Genomic DNA, 24,524 nt, shown 5'->3' with positions numbered 1-24,524 from the left:
TAAAATCTATGAGGAAATCTATGGTAAACCACTTAGCACTAACTCTTTGTCCGAAGTTTTTTCTGATACAATTATTACTCTATAAAATAATGTCTAATAAAATTGTTGCAAATTGCTATTAGCACTTTACTAAATAGGAGAAGGAAAATTTTGGAACTGAGTGCCAAATACAGCTACACGCTAAACATGGGTACAAAGAAGGCAGATGAAACCATTGCAGAAATGCCATGGACAAAACCAGCTATTTTATGACCAAAGCCTAAAGAGTAGAAGCTTTACTCAATTTTTTACTGGAGCATTAAATTAACATTTTAAATTATTAGTCTGATCCTCGACAACAACTTGTGTTATAATTTGCTGTTAAAGAGCAAAGTAATGACCAATTCTATGTATGGATTTTGAGCCATAACATTTACAGGAAGAAACTACTTTGTGTTTGAAAAACTGAGTTTACTCTATTGATAAAGGAAAAACTGTCTTACCAAACTTCATGACAAATGATGAAATATAAGTAACTTTAAGTTAAATAGCAGTATTTTTACCAAACTTCATGACAAATGATGAAATATAAGTAACTTTAAGTTAAATAGCAGTATTTTTAATCCTAAGAAAGTAAATATCAAAGAGTTAAACATTGTGCCAAATTAAATTCAATGTAAGACTACACAGCAGAAAAGGGAGAAAAAGGATCTTATTTGGCAGTGGAACAACTAAACTAGATCCAGAGAAGAGAAAGAAATTATTACTTAAGATTTTGATACCTTTTCTTGACCATGAGAAAAGTCAGGTCAGACACTAAAACAGTGAAACACCTTGAGTATTTTAACCTTTCTTTAGTACTGGACTAAAACTTCACTATCTGAAAGGTAGGAAAAAAGAGAAGTAATTTTTTTTTTCTTTGTTAATGAATGTGAATATTAATATTTAAGTCAACTCCCTTCACATCTGTGTCATCACTCCTCTGGTGGTAGGATTGAGATAAAGTCTTATGCCCAGCCATTAGAACACAAGCTTCTGTCTCTGTTAACATCAGCCTGGCTGGTGATAAAACGGAAGTACTGAATGTCATTCCCAAAATAAGTTCATTACGCAAACAGAGCAATTTTCCCTTCTGAGCTTAAACATTCTTGTTCAATGAATGAAAACTAAAAATCTCCACATCTTAATATACTTTAAAATGCTACCGTTTTCTTTCACAGAATTTCCATTAATCTTCATCTTTTGCGTTGTCAAAAGAACGACTACTGTCTGCAGATAAACTACTTAGATTATCTAATACATAATCATTAATTTGAATTTGAACAGCTCTTCAATTATATTTTAACACATAATGAAAGAATGCAGCCCTTATCATTAAGAATGAAAGTAATAGGTTTGTGCAAATCCTGGTCATCAAACAAAAAAAAGAGAATAACAACAAAGACTGGTTTGAAACTTATTTTTTCTGGCTGAAATAAATATATATCCCAAACCAAAAATAGATTAAAAAACCAAAACAAAGGAGAAGATGGGTTACAAAAACTCACAAGACCAAGTAGTATCATCTCCTTTTAACTCAATCAGAGCAGTTACCTTGAAGTCATAATTTTGAATACTTTTTGCTCAAAGACACTTGAACACATATTTTCTATTTCCCAGAAGATATACTTGACTTTGTGACAAATGTTATCTGGGATAGGAACTCCTTGATTTCTTCTTCATCTAATGACAGTGTGGTTGTGGAGAGAGTATTTAAGTATTATGAGTGTATATAAGTATTTCTCATGTGATAATTAGGAATTCATCTTGGAAAGAAGAACACGCATACCCTTCAAGCCCATGTGAAATGGAACACTGGCAAAAGGGTTTTGTGAGTGCCTCTTTGGAGAACTTTCATCTCACTCTGCTATGTACACACAAAATGTGGCTGAAATACAGAGAAAAATGGGAAATTGATGTTCAACACTCTTACTTTCCTCTAGGTAAAATGATCTGCCCATAACAGAAAGCCTGAAAAACGCCACCAATGTGTAAATATTTTTCTCAGAATAAAGTAAACAGTACTTATGATTTTTTCAGGCTCAGAATAAACTCAAAGCTACTCACAGAAAAATATTCATTCATATTTTGATCTGGTATGCTGTATTTACTCATCTAGTCTGATTGACAGTATTTACTGATTTGGTACACCACTCATCTGACAAAGAACATCTTCAGAAATTTTGTTATGCCACCTTCTAAAATTACCACGAAAAATTCAAACTGCAAGTAAAAATAATTATTAGGTAATTTTATTTTTTATTCCTTTTATTTTTGCCATGTCATTTGGTACTAGTGATAATTTTAGCATTGTTTTCTTTAATTTCTAAAATGAGGAATTTCTAAAGATATTAAATTATTCCAAAGGGCTAGGATTTTTTTTTCATTATGTTCCTACAACAGATCTTATTAAATCCAAAGAAGTCAAGTTTTCCTAATCCTGCTAAGAAAAATTAGAGATTACATTTGAAACCATCAACCAAACTAGGTGTTTCCTTTTGATGAGACTGATAGCTTCATTCACAACTGAGGAACAGAAACAGAGGGTATGGGGGCTTTTCCAAAACAAGACTTTCCTAGTTACTTTTACTTATTTTGTCTTTAGTTGACACCATGTACTGGAAACCTTCTCTGGGATTGGATACTCTTTCACTAAATTGTCAAGAATTGTAAGATTGCCTACTGATCTCCAGAACTCCTCCTATAGGTGCATCAAGGTCAGTTTTAGAATGCAGCTGTGACTCTAAAGCTATTAAAACGTGCCAAGAATGTCTGTATTGTGTAATGTAGAGCAATACTGAAAAGGGAGGGTAGAGTCATCATCCAAACTGCAACTTTTATGTAGCTCTACACAGTGAATAAGAATTCGGCGTTAATCTAAAGAGTATGAATAGTCTTACTCAATAACAAAACCTAAAAATCTTCACATCTTAATGACTTCAGGGAAATGACCAACTCACTTGATAATTGAAAAGAAAAAGTTATCTCCACTTCAAGTTAATAACTGAAAGCAATAAGCAGTTATATAAATAAAAAAGCTAAAGCTCTCTGACCCTAGACTTGCAAAACTGGATTAGTGAAAAGGTGCAGTACTAGAACTTCTGACAAAAACCTGCTTTGTCTCCCTCAGACCACCATTCAGGGATGACAGCTAAAATAATTTTTGCCTAGTATATAACCTAGCCCTTGGAAGGGGCATTGGCTGGCTGATTTCTGAGGACAACACAGGTTGGTTATCTACAGTTACATAACTTTACAGGCCATTCATTAATAAAAAATAACAGACCAATTTATAATACCCTGAGTCAGCAATATCTGCACAGAAAGGCATCAATAACACATAGAACTGCTAGCTTAATCTTAGAAGTCTAGTACTTGTTAAGAATTTTAGGAAGTGTTTGCTGGTGAGAAGTAACATTCAGACCAAAAGATCTGGAGGGCTGCCATACAGACAAGTTAGAAAAATGGCACAAGTTTTATCATTATATTTCTATACATAAAGAATCACAAAATCAACTTCACACAAAAGAAATGCAAAAGGATTTGTCCCAAAATGGCCTTATTATAACATTGTTGACATTTTTGCTTATGGAATGGTACTGCAGCATTAGGGGTACTGATATTTGTGTGCACTTCTGTCTCAGTCCACAAAGAGCAGCATCGCACAAAAGCCAAATTTGTATGCAATGGTCAAAGAAATTACTTCATAGTCATTGTGTGTATCCATAATGGAGGATTTGGAAAACATTTTATGTTCTTATTTCTCTAATGCTTTACAATATAATCCAAAATATATACACTTGGAGTTACAAGGAAAACATTTTCATACAGTCTTTTTCTTCTCTTCTGTAAGCTGTAGTTTGGCTCCTCAAGTGAGTGTCTTATAAAAAGTGTACTTTGTTCGATTTTTTTTCTGCTAATAGCTGAATTAATTATATTCTCAGGTGGCCCAATTATAACTGTTGCCTGTAGCCATAACAAAATTAAAGATTTCTGGAAACATTTTGTGTGAAGTGTACTTGATCAGCTAAGGCAGACATATTCCACAGAGTTTCAGTGACTGCCCTTATGCCCAGGGGCAGAACCTTTGTTCAGGGCTTTAATAAAATAACAGCACTACCAATATTAGCACAATATCCTATAGTCCAAATAAAGTCCCTTACGACTTCAGCAAAGAATATATTTTGACTTAGCAGATGTCGTTATTGGAAAAAAAAAAAGAAAAACAGCCACACATGCACACACATACAAACACTGTATATGTAGATGCATAAATAACAAAATTGGCAAATATAGTCCGATGTGCTATTATTATCATGACTTTTGACAACTTAATTGTGTTAAACCTTAGTGATTAATTTCCCATTTATATTTGTAAAGGGGAAGGAGTAGGTAAACAAAAATATCTGAAATAATTTCTACCGTGTGAATTGAAGTAAATCGAATACACAAATCTTCTAATATTCCATGGTAACATTTCTGGAAGGATTTCAGAAAGTGTAGCAAGGTTGCTCATGGAGTATATCTACTTTACAGTTCTTTTTTAAATCTTACCTGTAAGGGATGAAATTTGTTGCTGTGGTTGTTTTCTCATGTGAATGCTACTGCCTCAAACTGCGAGTCTGCTGCAAACTAGCAATACCCATTTCAGGTCTCTGTGAGGATGCACAGTTTTCTAGCATAGCCATAATTTCAGGGCTTTCTATCCTAATCATTGCTGCCAACACACTATTGAATATTAAAGCTGTGTAAGTAAAGAAGGTTTCACTCTCAACTCTCTTTGCTTATTGTGAAGGTTTATTTTTCTATTAATCAGAGAAACCCTTCCAAAGGAGCCTTTCAGTTTGACTGGTTAGTTGTTTTGCTAATTCTGCCCTTTTTCATCAGATGAACTTCTAGACTCACCTACAGAATATTTCCAGGTAAAAATATTACTAGTATTACACACATTTCAAAAGCTTTGTTCTTTAAAAAATTAATAAAGACCCACATGCAGTGAAATGACAGTGTTAGTTTATATCATGATAAAATTCTTTCAGATTACTTTCTGCCTGTTGAATTAATAACACTGAATATTTTCCTTCCTATTTGACTACATTAACAATAATTTGAGTACATTATTGTAATACCTGTCAAAATGACAGCTTGTAAAACTAACAGAGAAATCTTTCTCAAGAGTTGCCAGCTGGCAAAAGTAAGTGGAAGTTCCAGGGAGCAATGCTCCTAAAAAAAATTCTCCCTTTTTTTTTTTTAGTTCATAAAAATGCTGACTAGTTCACATTGCATTCTTCCTTAATAGTTGGCCTTATCATGATTTTGAGCTGTTGATGAGGACCTGAGGGCCCAGCTTTCTACTACAGAGTGACATGGTCAGGTGCTTTTTAAAAACAAGGACAATTTCATTGACTCAGGAAGAATCCATCTTCAGCCCAGTGTCATGGAACTGTTGCAGAACTATCAGCTTGGAGGAAAAAACCTTTTAGCAAAGAAACAGTTAAACTAAAAATCTTCAGCTTGTATAAAAATCCTTTTTTTTTTTTTTTTTTTTTAGCAGATGCTTTCGTTTACACACATAATGGATCTGTTATCCTAGTTAGGTAGGGGGAAAAAGCCAAAAGTAGTATTGTTCAGACTTTTAAAATTGTTGTATTGAAAACTAAAGTGAAGTAAATGCTATTCTTCTTTTGTTGTGGGATAGCTGTGGTTTCCTTCTAATGGGATTCACAGATTTCATGAATCTAAAATCTTCATTATCTTCACAGAGAGATGTATCAATTGCAGCTCCTACATTATAGATATAAAACTTTAAAAAATATACCAATTCCTTTTTAATATGCAGCAATGTAACTTGAACAAATTATAGTAATTTAACAGAAGAAAAAAGGCTATAGAATTTTTCTTAAAGGGAAGGATTGGATATTTTCATTCCTCTTCAAATCACAAAACCATAATTTCAAATCTTGAAATGAACCCCTTGTAACATAAAAGAAGAAATGGTACCAATTTGTCAGGTTTTCTGATCAGGCTAATGATAGTGAGCATTTTCTGAAGGTGGAAGGCAAATTGCTGTGATAATTGTATTAAAACAAGCCATGGTGCTGTATTCTCACTATTCTACCATTAAGAACAGTTTAGCTTAAAAGTATATTGGAAATTGAAAGATGTATCTTTAGAACTTAGGATATTAGCTCTTTTTCACTTACCTTCAGCAGCAGACTAACCATGTAAATTAAAAGCTTATGTGTGAAGGATAAAAATATTTCTCTTAAACAACAGGAGCTGCATTCCTGTTAGGCTAATGATCTGCAGTCTTCGTTGAATATGTATTTACAAATACTTCTAAAAGATGTTTTGTAGGACAAAGTGATAAATTATATTAAAAATCCACATATTTTCTAAAAAATCTTATTCTTACTTAAGATGCAAATGATTTCTTAACTGACCATTTTTATTTTTAGGGATCATCTGTCTTCCTTCCTCTCACTGTTAACATAAAACAGTTTGTCTTTTTGTCAGTTGTAGTGACCATCAATTTCTGTGCTCTAATATCTCAGTAAAACTAGAATAGGAAATATTTGCTACAATTCATCTGAGAAAGTCATCTGTAATAAGCTACAGGCTTTCAGAAGTATTTTCTTGTAAAGCAACCATGTCTTTCTTGTGAAATTCATCTCAAAAACAGAAAGAAAAAAGGAGAAAAAAAAAGAAGAAATAAGGGCGAACACAATTTATTAACTAAGTTGTGTATCCCTTCACAGCCAACTTTGTTGGACTCTCTTCATTCCATTCACACATAGTGGTGAATATTGAATTTTGTGGCCTCTGTTTTTCAGTATCATTTTTCTGCCTATTTTCTCAAGAAATGTCTCCTGCATTTACATGGGAGCACTGCTGATATCCATTGCAAATTGCATGACAGTTATAGGAAAAGGATTTTGAAATATGAAAATGTGTGTGAGAAAAGTTGCGGGAAGATTATTGTGACACATTTTTGAACCAGTCAAGCGATCACCCAGAAAAAAACCCCAAATTTTTAGCCCCTATTTCCAAGTTGATACCCAGCCATTTTCCCCAAGGGTAAAGATTTCAAGCTGCCATTATTTAAAGCAGTTTCACTTGTGAGAGCACAAGACCGAAGTGCTACAAAGACATCTTCTAATGAGTTCTAGCAATAAATAGTATAGAGAACATGACCCTCTTCCTCGAATTTTCTTATTAATATTAAATACAAAATATTTCAAATTAATTAAGTAACCAGAAGTATTAAATAGGAGCTAGATCAGTTTAAGGGTAGGAATGTATAGTACACTGTGTTCTGAAAAAGAAGCTTGAAATATGTGCATTTTAATCTGTAATGATGCAGGCATCACTTTATGCCCTTAGGAATTCTGATGTCAGTGTTTGTAGGAGGAAAGAAAGTATCCTGTGACTGCCCACACCTTTCTCAAGGTACTTAAAGTAATTAAAGGAAAGGTTCAATTATCCTTTAAAACATCCACTTTCCTAAGCTGTGATAAAAAATACAGAGCTACAATTATAACTTGGTTGGAAGAACAGAGAGTCATGTTCTCTCTCTGCTACAGGGAACTAACCTGAGGTGAACTGAATGTAATCCCTTGTGATGCTTTCCTTGGTGTTTACCGGGGTGACAAACTGAGAGCAGCACCAACCAACCCACCATGTGCACCCACACAGCCACATCGACCCCAAACACAACCTGGGGCTGCAGCCCCAGCAGCACAGCACTGCTCTGAGCAGAGCAACGGGGACTTTGTGGTTCCACCCTTCTCCCACAGCACCAGGAAGAGGTGACATGAAGGAACAAAGCCTGGCTCGCTTCCACCGGGAGCACGGCACGGCATGAACACAGGCAGCAACATCGGAATGCAAAACAGAAATGCCCTCTCTTTCACGCCTTTTCCAATTACAAACCTCTAAAATGTCCTGCTTGGGCCTTAAATAACTGATTTTATCTGTTACTGGTTTCAAAAGAAATGGAGACTCAGAATGGGAACATTTTCTTTTTATGGAATGCATGACTTGTGCAGTCCCAAGTGTTGCCTGGTGCCTGCACAGACCCACACACACCCACGTACACAAAAAAATATTTGCACAGTTGATACCCTCTCCTGTGAGAGAGATCAGAAGGGGCCTAGCTGCTTCCAAGTACCTGTTCATATTGGTATGCAGACAAGTGGGAATTTCATGATCCAGAACATAGGTATTTAAAAACATTTAGAGTCTACTCTAGATCGCTTTCACACTTTTGGAGGTCTGGATGATAATGTCTCAGAAGTATCCAATCTGATACAGAAAAGTTCCAACCAAAATATATTATGACCTCATAGTAATGTCAGGATTTTTTTAATGACATTTCTCAACACAATGTCATCTATTTTGAGGCAAATACCATATTGCTCCTGTGGTGTGCATGTTAGATGGTAGGAAAAATGATAAAAAGAAAGGTCATGGCAATAGCAGTTTGATGAAAAATGAATAATTTTATTATTTTCATGGTGTGGATCAATAATGCTCTGCATCTACTGGAACACATTGCCTGGAGGCACTTGGATAATCAATGGCATAAAACAGAGGCTGTCTTTACTCAGGCTTGCAGCCTCTCTTGATCTTTCTGGGGAGGACCCTTGACGCCTCTAATTTATGTCAAGTGCATATCAAAGAAATTCCAAAGAGCCTGGCTCATAAAGAGTGTTTTAGTGGTACCCATTTGAAGTCTACTTACATATGTTCCTTATGTAACTGTGTTTAAGTATTTCCTCTCCAAATGCCTGGAAATTCTTAGAAAGGCATAAAAGCTACCTGGTACTAGCTCAATGGTCAGTACTTCAGAGAAGAAAATGTAGTTAGAAGGCACTAATCTTCTTGTCTTCACTGCAAACTGACAACAGTACAAAGACAAGAATTTCAGCCAACGGGGAATGTAAATAAACCCTTCTGCACCACCCAAGAATTCTCTTTAATGATGTGCTGGACACTGACATTTTTAATTTAATAGAGCAGCCACTGGAAAAAATTAGTTCTGCATGATATTGGGGAGAGTCAGTTGAGAACAAGATTTTGTTCAGTAATTTCTCTGTTTGTTTGCAGTGGAAAAAGGGAGTTCGCATCTTCTAACTGCCAAAAATCCCTTAAGTGAAGGATACTTACTTCATTCTGTCTGTGGAGCTATTCTTCCCATCAAGGTTTTGCAAACAAGAAAATAATTCCCAGTGGTAGTCCCACTACTACATGTCTGGAAAACGTTTACTAATTTCTTAACAACTTTTAGTTACTATACTTTGAATACTTGCAGGCACACAGTCAATAGTGCTTTTCTATCTTCTCTGAAGCTTTATTAAGGAATATTTATTTTTTTCCTTTAAGCAGTTGACTTTCATAACAAAAAAGATGGTGTATACCCCTCTGTAAAGAACTAGAAAAGCATTTACCACCAATTAGAGGAATAAAGACTGTAGTACATGTCTACAAAAACTACATATAGTTTAACTTACGAGGCAATAAAGCTTGTTTTCAACATCAAGATCATTGATTTTCTATAGCAGTTGAAGACAGGATAAAATTATTGCACTTATTAGATCCTTGTTGATTGTTCAACATTAGCTAAATTCACAAAATAAATACATGTGCAAAAATGGTTAGATGATTCAGGGTCAGGTCTAATTCCCAAGGTCAAGCTACCCTTTTAACATTCTCTAAGTACATAATCTTAGCACAATCAATCTAAGAGATTCACACACTCTTTTTGTCTGTTGGCTCTTATAAAACACTAATGTTTAGGAGATTAAGTGGACTCAGCTTTGATAGACAGAGCAATTCTTCCAAAGTGCTCAACCTGCTCTCAAACTGGAAACTCCCTAAGGCTGGCTTTGCCAAATGCTATTTCTAACTTTACCAATGACCTGGACATTATCATTCCTTGCCATTTGCAATACTGGATTTTGTCACTGTCTCTTACAGAGCACTGTGAGGGATGCAAAGCAATAGTTTGGAGCATTTTCTTAGATTAAACCCTGTTTTTCCATAGGGTGTATCCCATCACAAATCTGCAAGCCTGGGAGATGCTTATGATGAGCATCACAAGCTGGACATTTTGTTGATGATGGCTGAAAAAGAAACAATCCCTGCAGGTTTATGTGAAGACTTGAAGTCAAGGACTCAGGATCTCCAGTGACTTTTCTTTTAGCTATTTCTGCTGTGTTCCCAAGCCACTTGATCTCTCTTCTAAACAAGAACATGATTTCTGAGAGCTACATACAGGATGAAGTGGGATGGACTGCCTTCTCCTCTTTTCTTCTAATGATAAAGTGCTAAAACTTACAGGCATTCTTACTATACTCCAAATATAAAGCTATATAGTAAGAAACTCAGTATTTTTTCTCTTTTTGGCATTATGGTTTTATTAAAATCTTTGTCCTTCTGTTTTCAAAACCATTATATATGAGCAAGGGCACAGATATATAGGAAAGCACTAAACCACTCCAGAAGTAACACTAAAGATTCTTTCCCCCTTCTTTAAAAAAAAATGAAGTGGTCTGTCACAGTTATAACAAGACATACCAGCCACTTTTACACAAAAATATTCAAAACTGTCAGAGGGCACATTTTACAAAAAACTTCTGTGAGTATCTCCGGCTGCAGGTGTAACCTAGGGGTATATCTTGAAAATCTATGTTAGTAAACATTTATAATGCTCCTCTTAGTTCTCCAGGCAGCTTTTTAGCTGCATATGTGAACACAGCACACCAGAAGAGTTGCCACAGTAGTAAATATCAAACCTTTTTGTACAGAGAAACACAAATTTTGCTGCCTCCCTCTCTGCTCCCACAGAAACATTCTCACACCCTCAGAACCAGGCACCAGCTCAGGCAAAGGTTCCTTACCTGATCACATCTCATCAGTCCCAAGTATCTGAGGGATTTGCTGCGCTGAGCAATCTGGGTGGCTCCACGGTCTGTGATCTCTTTGCACCATCCAACATCCACTGTCTCTATTGTCATGCTGTAGCGTCCAATGGCTATCAGAGCTGCAGAGACATTAAAGGCATGAAACACTCAGCTCTGGAGATGGCAGCCTGAGCTCCACACACACACACTGAATAATGCTCAAGTTAAGTTTTGAGAAGCAGTTGTCATGTATGTTGTAAATGACATCATATTCCATCATTTTGAACTATGTAAAAGCTGTCTCTTTAAATTAGGAGTACACACATGCAAACACTTACAAACACACAGGTAAACATCTTTTTCCTTTATGTTTTTCTGCTAATCAAGATAAATGGATCAATTAGCAGACATACTCTATACAAATTCTTTCATTTACTTTTTTCAGAAGAATCAAGCATCAAATAATGAAATTGAAATAAATATAGAATAAACCCAATTCCACCTCTTATTTTTGGAGAAAAAAACTGATTTTATACTACTCATACTTTTTTCTCCAGGAAACTAATATTAAAAACACAGCACTGAGATTAACAGGACATTTTCTGAGTCAATAAAACATGTGGTTTTAGAAAACCATGCAAGTAATCTCATGTCATACATTCTATAACTATATTCAAAATTTACATTTTTTCCTGTTGTTCATATTGGTGATGTAAGAACAACGGTATGTCTCACTTTCAGGTTTTCTTCACAAACACTTTTCCAGTAAAAATCAAAGAAAGAGTTAAAAAGTTTATAAGGAATTAAAAGAAAAACTTGAACTTTTATATAAGGAAAGGAAAAGAGGATCTGGAAGTTCTGAATGGGCTGAAAAAAGGTGTGGAGGAGAAACCACAAGGGATCTGAACAGCCTAGGAAGGTTTTGTCATGACATGACACTGACAGAAAATATTCAAATCACTAGCATCCTGGTCACCATGGACTACAGCATTTTTCAGAAACGTGGAGTCAGGAAGTCAAGCTGGGACTTATTAACAGAAATTTTAGAAGCTAAAATCTCATCTTAAGAAAAAGGCCAAGGTTTCTGGTGTAGAAGTCACCCACCTGCCTATAATCAAGTGGTAGAATGTTCACAGTTTTTAACTCCAGTTATAAGGCAGCTGTTGAAAGGGAGGACGAAGGAGTGACTTATTCCAAGTAACGCGTATTTATTGAAAGAGATGATTTTTCAGCAGCTGTGGGGCTGTTCTGTTCATGCTACATTCCCAAATGTCAGGAAAAAAAACAAAAGGAGGAATTATGAAGAGCTGGTAGCTCCTGATATACAAGATCTCAATCTTAGCTAATCAGCATATAACTGAGATCTTGAAGCAGAGATAAAGAACACACCTGACCTCCCAGTGGTTCTGCAAAGAACTGTATTGAAGGTATACAGTCATAAGGGTAATGCAATTATTTTTAAACACCTAGGCGGACTTGATTAGATAAGAAAACCAGCCAAAAGAGGCCAGAAACATTCTCAGAAGCTGTGGAAGGGGAAGTAGCGCATAATTTCTTTCTTGCAGCAGTTTGCAAAAACCGACAATATTAACTGAATTTTGTAACTGACATAATGAACGCATGATAAAAGCACCTATGTAGTTTCATTATGGTTTCATTGATTTTTGTAGGACAATACCAACTTCCTGGTCTCTTTCCAGCACATCTCTTGAAAACAAATCCTAATTTTGAAAGAATGTATAGCAGAACATAACTTTTGTATTGTTTTTTTACAGACAACTTTTAGAATATCATTATAATAAAAAGTATGGATAGTCAGAAACTTTGTGCATACATTTTTAGTATGTAGAAAAAGCTATAGCAATCATAGATTATTGTACCTCCACACAAAATGTTATAGACTTGAAGTAGTACAGAAATACTTCCATTTTATTAGAAGAAAGGCTTCCATTTTATTAGAATAATATAATTTCAACAATTTTGAAAATTTGCATTTGAATATTTTTGCCACTGTTTGTAAAGTTACAACCACATTTTGTTATTTTCAGTGCTTCACGTAAAACTGACAAAGAGAAGAAAATCAACAGAGAATACTTTTACAGAAGTGCCATTAAAGACCATCAGAACACACCGACAAAATCTGTCCCCAGATTAGCAGACATCTCTCCGGAAAATCAAATATTTTGACAAGAGTATATAATGTTATACTGAAGTTATATACTACTGCAGTTCATCTACCAGACACAGAAGGCATGCCATTTTAAAACACCAGTGGCTATATATTCTGAAAATTTCCATGTGTGCAACCGTACCATCACAAGAACACTCTGGGTTAGCAAAAAGACACACTATTCAGTTTCTATCAGCATTCATCAGTGGGAGATAAGGAAAGGCCATGAGAACAGGTGAAAATGTAACAACACTTTTCCAAAACACCTTCCTTGCAAGAAAAATGTGGCCAAGGATTTTCTAAACTGGGGTTTATGCCTCTGTACTCCCGTAAATTAATCTAATCACTCTTGTAAGCCACAAAACACAACATCCATAACATCCTGTGGCAAAGAATCCTGCAGCTCAGGTACCTCCTCTTCCAGAAACTACCTTCCTGTGTGGGAAATGCTTCCTGGAAATCCCAACAGACTGTACTGATGTCCCGGGTTAATGATAAGACTCTCTCCTCCGAGAGCGAAGGGCCCCGACACCCCCTCCCCCACCCACAACAGAACCTCTCAGATGAAAGTGAAGAAAAAACTATTTATTTAACAAAACCACGCAGAGTGCCCTACAAGGCACAGGGGAAGGGGAAAACAAGGTGAAAGGCAGTTATTCAACCTGAATAAAAAGTCCTTTTCTCAGACGCAGTCCCTCTCCTCCTCGCCCCCCACCCGGGGCCGGGTGGAGCTCCCTGGAGAGCTCTGCTGTTCTCTGGCCCTCCTGGGTCTCCGGGTGGCAAAGCAGATCGAAGAGAAGGGGTCCAAACGAGGAAAAAAGAAGAAGAATGGAAAAAACGGGAACAAAGCTCACTCCGACCCCTGTCCAGCACGCAGTCTCTGCCGAGCGACGAATCCTCCCCCGGAGCGAGGCTTGGGGAAAATGTTTTCAAAAAAACCCGCGTTTCTCTCTGCGGCTGGGTGCAGTTAAAGAGACAGGACCACACATTTTTTTCTTTCTTGGGCATATAAGCCAACAATAGGGGATAAAGGATTATCATATCATCAATCCAAGACATTCCACCCCTTATTCCATAGCGTTGGCTTAAGGCCCACCTTAACATCTTCCAACTTCAAACACACACATATATATATACACATATATACATATATACATATATACATATATACATATATACCCATAACTATGTACAAATAATGTCACAAACGGTGAACGGTGGTATGTTGCCATCCCAACCTTACATGTGGCCTTCACCCAAAATTAAATTTCCCTGAGGGACACATTGTGTTTTTCCATCTTCCTGCATTATCCACCAAGTACACCCTGGTCCCTGAGCAAAGACAACCCCACGGATGGGTTTGTCTTTATGTGAGGCAGAATCAATCCAGACAGTTTTCCCTAACAAGCCTCTGGCATGTACTGCTGGGACCTTATCTCCATCCACTGTATGTAGAAGCTCAGATTGGGCAGGACCTGCTCGGTTGATGGAGCCTCGGGTATTGACTAACCAGGTGGCCTCTGCTAAATGTCGCTCCCAATTCTTATAAGTTCCCCCACCCAATGCCTTTAGGGTGGTTTTTAACAATCCATTATACCGTTCCACTTTGCCAGCGGCTGGTGCATGATAGGGAATGTGGTACACCCACTCAATGCCATGGTCTCTAGCCCAGTTGTTTATGAGGCTATTTTTAAAATGAGTTCCGTTATCTGACTCAATTCTCTCAGGGGTACCATGCCTCCACAGGACTTGGTTCTCAAGGCCCAGGATGGTGTTACGAGCAGTGGCATGAGGCACAGGGTAGGTTTCCAGCCACCCAGTGGTGGCTTATACCATTGTGAGCACATAGCGCTTGCCATGGCGGGTTTGAGGCAGTGTGATGTAATCAATCTGCCAGGCCTCTCCATACTTATATTTTGACCACCTTCCACCCTACCACAGGGGTTTCACCCGCTTGGCTTGCTTGATGGCAGCACATGTTTCACAGTCATGGATAACTTGAGAGATGCAGTCCATGGTTAGATCCACCCCTCGGTCTCGTGCCCACTTATAGGTGGCATCTCTGCCCTGATGGCCTGAGGCATCATGGGCCCATCGAGCTAAGAATAAATCTCCTTTATGCTGCCAATCCAAGTCTACCTGGGACACCTTTATCTTTGCAGCCTGATCTACCTGTTCGTTGTTTCGGTGTTCCTCATTAGCTCGACTCTTGGGGACATGGGCGTCTACATGGCGGACCTTCACAGGTAGTCTCTCTGCCCGACTAGCGATGTCTTTCCACTCTTCAGCTGCCCAAATTGGTTTTCCCCTACGCTGCCAACCAGCCTTCTTCCACTTTTCCAGCCAACCCCACAGAGCATTGGCTACCATCCATGAATCAGTATAAAGGTAGAGCTTTGGCCATTTCTCACTTTCAGCAATGTCCAGGGCTAACTGAACGGCTTTGAGCTCAGCGAATTGGCTCGATCCCCCCTCTTCTTCCCTAGCTTCTGCAACCCGTCGTGTGGGGCTCCACACAGCTGCTTTCCATTTTCTTTTTGTCCCTACAAGACGACAGGAACCATCGGTGAAAAGAGCGTAGCGTGTTTCATCTGCTGGCAGTTGGTTGTATGGTGGGGCTTCCTCTGCACGGGTCACCTGTTCCAGCTCCTCTTCCTCAGTCAGACTAAAATTTTCACCTTCAGGCCAATTTGTAATTATTTCCAAAATCCCAGGGCGATTCAGATTTCCCATACGGGCACGCTGTGTGATAAGGGCAATCCATTTGCTCCATGTGCCATTGGTGGCATGATGAGTAGAGGGAACCTCTGCTTTAAACATCCACCCCAGCACCGGTAGTCGAGGTGCCAGGAGGAGTTGTGCTTCTGTGCCACTTACCTCTGAGGCAGCTTGGACTCCTTCATATGCTGCTAGGATTTCTTTCTCTGTTGGGGTGTAGTTGGCTTCAGACCCTCTGTAACTTCGGCTCCAAAATCCCAGTGGTCGACCTCGGGTCTCACCAGGCACCTTCTGCCAAAGGCTCCAGGACAGGCCATGGCTCCCAGCTGCAGAGTAAAGCACATTCTTTACTACTGGCCCTGTCCTGACTGGGCCAAGGGCTACTGCATGAGCAATCTCCTGCTTGATCTGGGTGAAGGCTTGCTGCTGTTCAGGGCCCCAATGGAAATCGTTCTTCTTGCGGGTTATGAGGTAGAGAGGACTCACGATCTGGCTGTACTCAGGGATGTGCATTCTCCAAAAGCCTATGGCACCTAGGAAAGCTTGCGTCTCCTTCTTGTTGGTTGGGGGGACATTGTGATGATTTTATTGATAACCTCAGTAGGAATCTGACGCCGTCCATCTTGCCACTTCACTCCTAGGAACTGGATCTCTTTGGCAGGCCCTTTGACTTTGCTCTTTTTAATAGCGAAACCGGCTTCCAGGAGAATCTGGATTACTTCCTTTCCTTTCTCAAATACTTCTTCTGCTGTGTCCCCCCACACAATGATGTCATCAATGTATTGCAAATGTTCTGGAGCCCCACCCTTTTCTAGTGCAGCCTGGATCAGTCCATGGCAGATGGTGGGACTGTGTTTCCACCCCTGGGGCAATCGGTTCCAGGTGTACTGCACGCCCCTCCAGGTGAAAGCAAACTGAGGTCTGCACTCTGCTGCCAGAGGAATGGAGGAAAATGCATTTGCAATGTCAATAGTGGCATACCACTTTGCTGCTTTGGACTCTAGCTCATACTGGAGCTCCAGCATGTCTGGCACAGCAGCACTCAGAGGTGGAGTCACCTCATTCAAGGCACGATAGTCCACAGTCAATCTCCATTCTCCTTCAGATTTTCGCACAGGCCAGATGGGGCTGTTAAAGGATGAATGGGTCCTGCTTACCACCCCTTGGCTCTCCAGCTCACGGATTAGTTTGTGAATGGGAATCACGGCATCACGAGTTGTCCGGTACTGTCGGCGGTGCACAATCGAGGTTGCAATTGGTACTTGTTGCTCTTCTCCTTTCAGGAGTCCTACTGCAGATGGGTTCTCTGACAGTCCAGGCAAGGTGTTCAATTGTTTTATGCCCTCTGTCTCCACAGCAGCTATCCCAAATGCCCACTTGAGTCCCTTTGGGTCTTTGAAATATCCATTTCGGAGGAAGTCTATACCCAAAATACATGGAGCCTCTGGGCCAGTCACAATGGAATGTTCTTTCCACTCTCTTCCAGTCAGGCTCACCTCAGCTTTCACGAGGGTCAAGTCTTGTGATCCTCCTGTAACGCCGGAACTAGAAATAGGTTCTGTCCCCACATGTCTCGATGGGATTATCGTGCATTGTGCACCAGTGTCAACTAAAGCCTCGTATTCTTGTGGCTCTGATGTGCCAGGCCACCGAATCCACACTGTCCAAAAAAATTCGGTTTTCCCTGGCCTCTACCTGGCTAGAGGCAGGGCCCCTCTAACCATGGTGGGTATTTGTGTTAGAGGTTCCTTCAACGGAATCAGACATATTGAGTAGAGCTACTTCCCTTCTGGTGGAGTTCCTTCTCTGAGTCTTGCCCTCCTTCAATTCACGCACTCGTCGTGCCAGGACAGCAGTGGGTTGTCCATCCCACCTGTTCATGTTTTCTCCACTGTCACACAGGAAATACCACAACTCATGTCGAGGGATATATCCAGTTCTCATAGCTGAGGAGCGTCTGCGTGGGGCAGCAGAACCTCTGGTCTGTACTGCTGAGATTTGGAGAAGGCTGTCTTTAATCTCTTTACTGAGTTTCTCATGATTCTTCTCTATCTTATTTTCTAGTTTCTGCAGATTTGTTTCCACAGCTGAGATTCTTGCATTCATTGGGCTATGCACAACATCTGCATACGCTCGGAGTTTCCTTGTCATATCACGCACAGTCTCATGCCCGTCATCTTGCTTCATAATGGCTAAAGCAGAAGCATACCCTGATGGTCCAAGCTTTAGGAGTTTCCGCCACATCACAGGTGTACATTCTATCCTATCTGGGTCTATAATCGGATCTGGGTTTGCTATGTCCTCTGGGAAGACAATTTCTACCACTGCCATTTCTCTCAAGCGTTGAATCCCTTGTTCTATGGTTCTCCACTGGGTTTGTTGCGAATAGAGATCGTCGGGATGTAGGTATCTGTCCCTCGCAGCTCTGATAGCTCGTCTCCAGAGGCTGCTGCAGTCAGGCCCATCTCGTATAGTTTGGTTGATATCTGGGTCACGTGACACAGTCCCTAAATGCCTTGCCTCAGTAGCATCTAGAAGTGTAACATCGCCTGCAGCATCCCAAAGACGGACTAACCAACTAATCACAGATTCATCATCTCGTTGGACATAATCTTTTCTTAGGCTGTGAAGGTCTCTCACATTCATGGATTCAACAATGACCTCTGACTCAGTTGCTGGCCTTGAGGGTCCCTCCCCACTGTCATCTGGGCGATCAGTCTTAAATTGGGCTTTCCTGCTCCTTGTAATAGGAGCAACTGCCATTGGCTTAGGCTCCCTTACTTCCGGTTCTATAATATCTGACAGTGTACGATAAGCATATGCCAGGGCCCAACATATTGCACTGCAGTTGTCTCTGCACTTCTCTTTCAGATACTTCCCCACCTCAGCTGGTCTCGGGATTTGTCCAGGGGGAAATTCCCAGTCTATTTGATCAGAGAATTTCTTTAAAGTTTTACCTATGTCCTCCCATACTCCACACCATTCAAATTTCCTCACATCTGGATTAGGTGCCTGCTCCTGCTCAGCCCCTCTGGACTTCTCAGCCCTCATTCTGGTAACACTGAACATCATATACACGGAAACTCCTAGGTAAAGCACCTGTACTACCAAGTTAATGGTCTCTTTAACATCCAGGGGAAACTGAATATTCTCAAAAGCTGATATACCAGATTTAAAGGGAAAGAGATGGGTGAGGAGCCAGGAAGCTTCACCCTCTACTTCTCTAACAGGTTGGGTAATATTACTAACAAAACTCCAAAACAGGTTACTAAAACTAGAGGAGGAAACTAACAGAGCATGTACATCTTTAACTGTTTCCCATACCTTCTTACAGATCGTCAGCATCACACACATTACTATAACAAGCCGGAGTCGTGTCCCTGATTGGTGGAAATTATACATTAGGGACAGGATTGCCCCTACCTGTTGGTAGGGAAACAAACCTATGTGCCAAACAGACAGTATTACATCAAACAACCTCCCATCAAACAGCACAGTGACTACTGATGGCTGTAATTCAATACCAAGCGATTAAAACCAGAATGCAATTATTAGGGTTTTTTCTTCACTTTCTCTAACCCCACAAAAGGTGTAGAACAAGTAATCGAGGCCCCACGTTGGGCGCCAAATATGTCCTGGGTTAATGATAAGACTCTCTCCTCCGAGAGCGAAGGGCCCCGACACCCCCTCCCCCACCCACAACAGAACCTCTCAGATGAAAGTGAAGAAAAACTATTTATTTAACAAAACCACGCAGAGTGCCCTACAAGGCACAGGGGAAGGGGAAAAACAAGGTGAAAGGCAGTTATTCAACCTGAATAAAAAGTCCTTTTCTCAGACGCAGTCCCTCTCCTCCTCGCCCCCCACCCGGGGCCGGGTGGAGCTCCCTGGAGAGCTCTGTTGTCCTCTGGCCCTCCTGGGTCTCCGGGTGGCAAAGCAGATCGAAGAGAAGGGGTCCAAACGAGGAAAAAAGAAGAAGAATGGAAAAAACGGGAACAAAGCTCACTCCGACCCCCGTCCAGCACGCAGTCTCTGCCGAGCGACGAATCCTCCCCCGGAGCGAGGCTTGGGGAAAATGTTTTCAAAAAAACCCGCGTTTCTCTCTGCGGCTGGGTGCAGTTAAAGAGACAGGACCACACATTTTTTTCTTTCTTGGGCATATAAGCCAACGATAGGGGATAAAGGATTATCATATCATCAATCCAAGACAACTGACCAGGTCTTCTTTATTGCTTCCTGACTTCTTCAAAGTACTCTGATATGATTGTGAAGCACAACCTCTCTTAACAAAAGCTGTGTCAGCTCTCCCTGGATATGTTATATTTATTCACATGTTCACTAATCACATTCCATATTATACTAACTTGCCTTATACAGATGCCAGATTTATCAGTTAATATTTTTCTGATCCTCCCTGAAACATTTTTTTTAAAATACTTCTGCTAGGCAATCGTGCAGTAGTCAGGCAGGTCTAAGTGAAGGATTACACAGTGCAGCTAGGAGCTTTGCTATTTCATCTTCGAGTTCTTTTACTGAGTACACACACTTCTCCTGCTTGTATGAGCAAAATACTTTAAGCCACAAGTTTCAGCTAAGAAAATGTTTGCATTGCTCAAGAGCTTTTCTTCCTCTCCGCATTTGCCCACAATAATCAGAATACACTGCTTTTCTTCAAAAGCCTGGCAGTAATTTAACAAGGAAGCATGCAGCAAAACCCTTACAAACTAAGTTTGAATTCTGTGACTCAAGAACTTGTAGCACAATCAGCAATGAACAGTCAAAAGTGTGTTTCAACACTAATGGCAGCCAGGCTTCAAAGCATGGTCAGCGATCAAAGGGAAGAACCCGACACACAGAAATTAAGTAGAGAAGGATACACAAAAATCCTCCGTGTAGTTTGAAGATGTTGGCTTTGACACATGAACCTCTCTTTTTTTTGAATATTTAACAAGGCATCCAATTCTTTTTTCTCCTTTTTATACTCCCATTTATTTGGCAAAAGCAAGATATCATATTTCTTTTTCCAGTGCGAGGTTTGTGGAATGGAAATCAACTGATGTACAGCTCCTACTCTGCAGAAGATAAAGTGTAATGTCTCCAACTGGAATTGGAAAATCACCCCTACAGCCTTGAGCTGCATCAAACAAAACTGTTTTCTGGTTGTAATGGTACTTTGTTGTAGCTGAGAAGTTGAAAGGACCAGGTTTGTAGAAAAGGGTAGAATCTTTTTGATGACCAGCTGCAATAGTCGGGAAAACTAGACTAATTTTGTCCTTAGTGAACTACTGCAAAGAGCAAATAGTAATTTAACCTCAACTTATTTTAAACTGATTAAGTCAAACTGACTCAGGTAAATGCATCTGCTACTACAGACAGAAATGTCAATCAGAGGAAAGGTCTCTGTTCAACTGTGCATAACCTGTGAAACCAGAGGCTGCTATGTGGGTGTTGCCATGAAGTTTAAGGTTGCTACAACAGAAAAAATAACATACATATCTTTGGTATAAACAACTGATATATGGCCTACTCTTAACTTAATTTGAAGTTATTTTTATGTGTGGAAAAAAAATACACTGGGTTTTGCATAATATTACCAAATACAACTCTTTGTAAATCTGGTGTATTGAACACAATTATGTCCAATTAAAAATATTTTTTACTGACATGCACCTACTATACCACAGATTGCTTCCTTAATCAATAAGTCCTATTTCAATTTAACTGAAAATAAACTTCTCTGAGGCTTAACTGTATTGCTGTTTTCTTCCTATTGTCACCGAAAATGTGCAAATGTACAAGACACTACATTTGGTCAGCCTTCACTGAGGGCTGGACAGAAATGTTTAAAAAAATTAATTATGACTGATATAATCCTTACACCAGGGCATTACATATATGTATGTATTCATGCAAAAAACATTTTTGCATTTATTTATTCTTTTTTCACTAATGTCAAAAGCACTTAAATGTGCAAGAATTAGAATTTAAAATTTTCAATCTCTCTAAGGATTTATACAGAGGAGAAATCAATCAGTCAACCAAGGATTACCAAGCAATACTCTTCTTACAGAACTTTCCCTTATATTTTTATTTTTATATTTGTATATACATATAATGAATATTTATCTATTAACAGGTATATAAGGACAAATAAATTATATAAAATAATATAATGGATTATATTTTAATTTATTATATAACCAAAAGCTATTAAGATGGCTTTGACAGTCATCTGCTAGCTCCTGGGTAGCCTAATTTATAAAAAATCTTTAGAAGTTTCTGTGAGTTAAAACTGCAATAAGCAGATGTAATGAAAATAAAATTAGCAAAGAAAACCATACATTTAGGTGTTTAAAAAATGGTGTAACAGTTCAGCTAGGTGGACTTTGAAACATTCTTTTGCCATTGTTGGTATTACGGAGTTAAGTCTCATTTGCCTGAGTTACTGAAAATATGACTGGACAAAGCTCCGGAGAGAGAAGAAAATGTAAAAGACAGACCAAAGATAAGGCAACTTAAACAGTCTTTTCTGTCTTTCATTTATGTTGTTCTATTGAATTAGAAACAAAAGAGAAAGATGAAAACCATGCAGGTAAATTATAAACACCTGGATGTATTGAAGATTTACCAGTCAGCATAATTAGTTTGATATTTCCTTTCCAGAGATTTTTGGATAAGAACTTAAAAATCAGCATGCAACTAGACACAAACATTTGACAATTGTAAAATACAATTAAATATAGACAATAGACTGCCAACTGATTTTAATATATTATTATATCTACAAATGGAAATGCTGACTTATATTTGTTACAACATCCTCTACAGTATAGAACAGATTAAGTATTGCTTATACATAGAAAAGGCTCTTCTTTAAAAATGCATGCCTATGAAAACTTAAATTAAGGCAACAGAATTTTATTCTCCAGAACAAATCATGATGCCATAAGAAAAAAGCTCAATAATTTTGCCCAGAATACTCACAGTGCATGCGTAGGCCCTGCACTGAAGAGGCTGGTGTTTGTCTACCAACCAAATTACACGAGTCCTGCAGTCTAGCTAATCTGTTCCGTGAAGAGTGGCAGTACATGCCTGATTCCATTTCCATGTGTCAAAAGGTGTTTAGCTGCTGTAACCATGCACAGCAGCTGAAGAAATCACTGTTTCTCTGCTACCTTGCCCACCCAGCAGAGGAATCATAGCTTACAATTCATATTGCTTCTGCCTCAAATGAAAGACTCACTGCATGATACAGCCTTTTATGTAATTCATCTATTTCTGCTTCAAATTTTTAAGGGGATTTTGATGACTAAATAAATGTTTGTTCATCACATCCTGACATAAATCATGCATCAAGCACTGTAGTTCATCTGGTAGCAAGTAAAGGCTACCATGGCAGTATCAGTCCAAAACTCCAGTTTGTGCTGGTTTCCTAGTAAAAACTCTAATTCTTTTGCACATCCAGCTGACAGGTAGTATGACATGGTATTTAATTCCTTTCTAATCAAGACCTCTCATAAAAGCTGTATTTCAGTGCCACCAGGAAATAGCAAAGCAAGAGAGACAGAATCTGTGCAAGAACTGGACTTCTACCAGGAAACTCAGCCAATTCCATTTACAGTCATGCACTTAAATACATTCCTGGTTTTCATTGCAGTTCCCTTGAAATTAAAGTAAAAACATAAATAGAGGACATAGCCCTGAACTTCACTGTTCTCATAATCAAATGTCAATCTTTATTCCCTAACTAAATTCCCATACAATACATCCATGTAATAGAAGTGATGCAAAAGGAAGATTGGGCAGTGCTCATTTAAAAAATATTTTACACTAGTGGTATTTTAACATTTATAGTAAATGCTCACAGTACCCAGGAAGGTATGTAAACAAGTAAATACTTGGGCTTTTGTAAATCCTGAAGAAGTTTAGAAAGAAAGTTGCCCAACCTGAAAAGCTTTCCCCGTGGAATATTGTATCATCTCTCAGGATGGCAAGCCTGCATTTTAACATACTTGGTGTATTTAGTTTTTTTCCTACTGTCTTCATCTGCCTCAGGCTGCTTGAAGTCTCCTGTGATAATTTTACTCTTGTACCTTTGCGCATAAGTGGCTTGGGCAACATTTCCTGAGAATCAAGTACGGGACTGCAATAAAAAGCAGAAAGATGGAGTAGCATGACCACAATGGGAAACCAATCTAAGCAGATGCCTCAAGGAAATGAAAAGGAGACAGACTGTACCCTTGACCAACCCTTTGTTCTCCAAGAGTTTAGGAAATCTGCTTAAATCTCTTCTTTCTGAAATAATATTTTGACCTTGATTTGGGAGTACAGTGGCAAAGCACTCCACTAGTAATACTACTGTAAATTTTACAAAGAGGAGCAGTTTGGAAGTAGTAACACATACATTTATGTATTTCTGGTTTAAGTTTTGAAAATAAAATCTCATTGTTTAAAGTATTAGTTACCTGAAGGACCCTAAAGAAAATCCCTGAAGACAAGAAAAGTCCCAGGGACTGAAAAGACCTCATGTGAGAGGAAAGTTGGTAGACACCTGTTATGTAGGAAAAATATTTTATTTTGTATTTTGTATATAAAATATATTTAATACAGGTAAATATATTTTTTTCTTTGAGAGTCATAAAAATATTTGGTATATAGTTACTTGGCTATGGTCTGGTTGTGATATATGGTTACCATTAAGTTAGTACAGTATA

General features: G+C 38.8%; 1 protein-coding gene across 1 annotated transcript in view; it reads right to left on the bottom strand.

Annotated features, from left to right (window-relative positions):
* Positions 1-24,524, bottom strand: part of FBXL17 (F-box and leucine rich repeat protein 17) — a 275,511-nt gene that overhangs the window by 4,031 nt on the left and 246,956 nt on the right. Inside the window, exon 7 of the mRNA XM_085042609.1 lies at positions 10,920-11,062. The gene's annotated coding sequence lies outside the window, so the exon portion shown is untranslated. The remainder of the gene's footprint in view (positions 1-10,919; positions 11,063-24,524) is intronic.

This window comes from Lichenostomus cassidix, chromosome Z, assembly GCF_008360975.1.
Source record: "Lichenostomus cassidix isolate B80296 chromosome Z, HeHo_3.0, whole genome shotgun sequence".
In the NCBI taxonomy this organism is placed as follows: domain Eukaryota; kingdom Metazoa; phylum Chordata; class Aves; order Passeriformes; family Meliphagidae; genus Lichenostomus; species Lichenostomus cassidix.
The sequence above is the reverse complement of the archived record's forward strand: the minus strand, read 5'-3'. Positions and strand labels throughout refer to the sequence as shown.